Source organism: Pygoscelis adeliae, unplaced genomic scaffold (assembly GCF_000699105.1).
Source record: "Pygoscelis adeliae isolate BGI_AS28 unplaced genomic scaffold, ASM69910v1 Scaffold130, whole genome shotgun sequence".
NCBI lineage: Eukaryota > Metazoa > Chordata > Aves > Sphenisciformes > Spheniscidae > Pygoscelis > Pygoscelis adeliae.
In genome coordinates, this window is record NW_008824031.1 from 2751462 (window position 1) to 2755356 (window position 3895).

The following is a 3895-nucleotide window of genomic DNA, read 5'->3' on the forward strand; positions in this document are numbered from 1 at the left end:
CTGTTGGATATGTGCATGTGAAAGTGAGAGAAACTCCCTGGTCTTGTTCTTGCTGCTGGCACTGTGGGCCACCGAGGTGGCAGCTCCTCGTAGGTCAGCATCTGAAAGTAAAACAGCCCCCAGGGGCTGGTTATGGCCCCATGGTTCCTCTCATCGCTACAGCCCTAGAGAGCCACAGCTCTCTAGTGTCACCGCGTGTTATCAGCCTGGTGGCTCATGTCACCAACACACTCCTGCTCCTGTGTCTGCGGGGACACGCAGCACTGCTGAAAGGGACTCAGCTCGTCTGTCCCCATCACAGAGCAGGACCAGCCATGCTGGCACATCTCTCGCAGGTACCTGCCTGGCCTGCTGCTAAATGCCACTGATGGTACAGACACCATGCTGTCCTCAGCGCTTCATCCCCATCAGCACTTGTGGTGTTTTTGCTGCATCTAACTTGCATCTACTTGCTGTAGTGGAAGCTTGTTTCTCTATGCCTGATCCCCACAGAAAATGGAGAAGATCTTATTCCTTCCCTTTTGCAGCAATTTTTTAACTGTCTGGAAGAAGATTATCGTGTCTATGCTCTGTGCCTTCCCTGGAAGTACTTTTTCAGTCCATAGACAGAAAAAAGTTGAAGGCCACCGCTCTGCACTGACAAATGTTAAACAAACCTCTCTTTCTCCGTAGATTTTTCTCGCAGTTTGTGAGATGATTCTTGTTTTCTGGGCTTTCTTCTGATTATCAGCCTATTTCTCCCAGCTGCAGTTCGCCAGCTCCTTTCCAGGGGCTGAGTGCAGCCGGGGGATGGCTTGGCAAGCTGTATAACCACCCCTTTCTGCCTTCTGGCTTGATTTGCTTTTTCTGTACTTATGCAACACTGTTCACATGAAAGCAGTTCTTTCTCACCTGATGCCAGTCTCCCCACAGTCTTGGGAACCAAGGCATAATCCTGCATCCCGTAACGAAGCCCACGGCAGCTCCCCAGCCCCACGCTCGTTACGGAGCTCAGGCTATGGACCCACTCGTGCTGTCAGGCACAATTTCATGCATGGCCAAACATAAACTATGCCTGGTCAGACATCTTGGGACTTAGGTGCTCATCTTTGATCTGCCATTCACTTTTTTTGCCTCATTTAGCAAGAGGTACAATCTCTGTGCAGCTAACAGAGAGAGTCTTACACAGGCATTTTGAGAATCTCACTTAGGTAGTATCAAGATGGCAAAAATACTACAACTGCCTTTTCCTGGAGGTTTCTCTGCTTTACATGTTACTTATTTTCTGGGATAACGCATTTGGATGACTTGATATGAACTTACAAATATAAATGGAGAGTGCTACATTGGAAGAGTATTAGAGGCTATTTGCAGTGCTGTGTGTGACAGGGATGCATACAGGGAGGCAAAGCTCACGTTTGCTCAGTGTCCTCAGGCAAATGGTTATGTGGCTGTGGGACTAGAGGAAGTTCTTGTAGTTCTTTAAAAGTTAATCTTAATCCATTTTTGCCACACATTAATTTACATCAGTCTTTACCTTTTCCTAATACTGTCTTATTATTGTAATAGTAATAGTAAATAGTTTAAACATGCTCTGTCCAATAAACGCTCCGGCAATCTGACTGATCTCTTGCACGGGTTTTATGGGAGAGGTGGGCCAACCCCAGTGCTACCATTATGTCATCTTTAGCAGTATTACATAAAAATGTCCTTAAGGGATGGAAGTGCACAGTGATGCTGAGCAGAGCACTCCTGTATCTGCCTAGTGCCTGGGGAACTGAAGTGACTGGCTTTGGGGCGGTAAATCCAACCACTACAAGATTTCCTGGAGAAATTTGCAAAATACAGAAGATAAATGTTTGCTAAACACTGGTGCTGTGGAGAACTGTGATATGTCATTACCAAAGTAGTTAAGCCTAAAACTAATACAGCTTTACTTTTCAGCCATCTCTGAGATAATAACATCCTGGCGCCTCCTTTCTTCCCAGCCGTGTTTGCTGGGTGGTGTCAGGCCACATTGCCCAGCTCGTAAAGTGGATGTAATATTGCAATCCACTTCTCACTGAACATCCTTAATATTTTAACCCAATCGAGAGCTCTTTGCTGAAAGATACCACACAGCGGGGAGCTCAACATTATAGTGCTACTGCACTAGAAGGCTTTTTCTGGAATATTTTGTCTGATTGATCAGGATCCTCAGCTCAGGGACAGCCTCCTGTGCTTTCACTGCAATGTCTTGGTATTGTTCCTTTCTTGCTTGGAGTCAACCTGTTTCCCGTGTCTTAAAGAAGCGCAGTTCTTCCCTTTCCTTGCAGAATAATTAACAATTGAGTGTAAGGGCCAAATTCAGTGCCTGAAACTTAAATTCTGCCTAACCCAGTATCTGCACAGCAGACAGAGCATCTCTGCTTGTCGGGGGGCACAGGCTGAAGTGACTGCCATCCCAGCTCCTGCTTTCCCTCTTGCTGCCAGAGCTGATGCCCGTGGCGAGTGCCAGCCCACCCAGCCAGGCTCCTGCATGGGCACCAGCACTGGCAGAGCCCAGAGAGGAGCCAGGAGCCATGGACGGCTGCTGCGTGTCTCCGCTGGCCCTTCCCAGCTCTTCCCTGTGGAGGGATCGCTGCAGGCTGGTGATGCTCTGACAGGCAGTTTGGAACTTTTCCAGCTGCTGGTGGTGAGCAACGGAGTGGCGCTTTGCTTCCAGGAAAAGACAATTTCACTGAGCGAAATTGCTGAAACGATGGCACCCGAAGGCCAGTCTCAGATGGCAAACCCCAGCCCGTGGGCCGTCCTGGCTGCAGGCGCTGTTCCCTTGGACAGCACTGCTTTTGACCCCAAACCAGAACCAAACAGTATTGTGAAACAGCAGAGACCTCTGAAACAAAAAAAATATCTGTCACCACCCACACAGTGCTGTGAACTGTGCCAGATCTCCCCCCGAAATGCCGCATTCATGCCTGAGAAGCTAAATCTGGAGGGAGTTTGGCTCTTCCATTTACTTGGATACTTTTGAGAAAGCGTTATTCACTGGAGGATATATCTGCACTTGGTAGCTTGGGCCCTCCAGCGTAAGAGTGAGCTGTGTCTCCCGGTGGGGAATGTAACTGTGTGCTGGAGTAGGAATAGGGGGGATGGTGGAAACCACAGGGAAACAGCGAACAGAGGGAGTTAACAGGGTAATAAGTGAGCTCCTTGGCACTTTCCTATAAGAGCAACATATTTCACAATAAAAGCCCTGGGAGGCCTTTCTTCTCTTTTATTGGAATGTAAAATATGGTCCTAATAAACACTGGGTGTTTCACAGAAGACGGCTGGACAGCAGCAGCTCATTTCGGGGAGCGTAGCCCTTCCTCTCTCCTTGTTCCAGTGTCTCTGGGAGCTGCTCTCGCAGCCCAGACTGAGCATCCCACTGCCCAGGGGGAGACCCCCACACCCCCGCCCTGGATCTCCCTCTCTGCCTGCATGGCTGTTGGGGCAGGACAGGGACTGAACCACAGTCTCTCCCTAATGGGTTTAGCCTTAAACTGGTTTGCTCAAGAGCAAGCAGCAGGAGAGCAGCAGCTCCTGGAGGAAGCAGGCTGTGCTCCTGCCGCTGGCTCACAGGAAGCCAGGCTGCAGGATCTGAGTTTCCCAGGAGAAGCTGTGACAAAAGGCAGGTCATCGTGCCCAGCTTTCCTCCATGACTTCAGGGTAGCAACTTGCTTTTATTGGAAAGCAGAAGCCAAGCGCCTTATCTAATTCCAGGGCCAGGCGGCTGGAGCCTGAGGAAAGGCAGCTGCTTTGTGGAGAGACTGCCAATAAAATAATAAGATTGAAAACCCAGTATACATTTAATGCACTTGGGAAAATTTCTGTGCCGCAGATGCCTTGTGTGAGGTGCTTGGATCAGAGATGCATACAGGGCAGAGGGAAAATG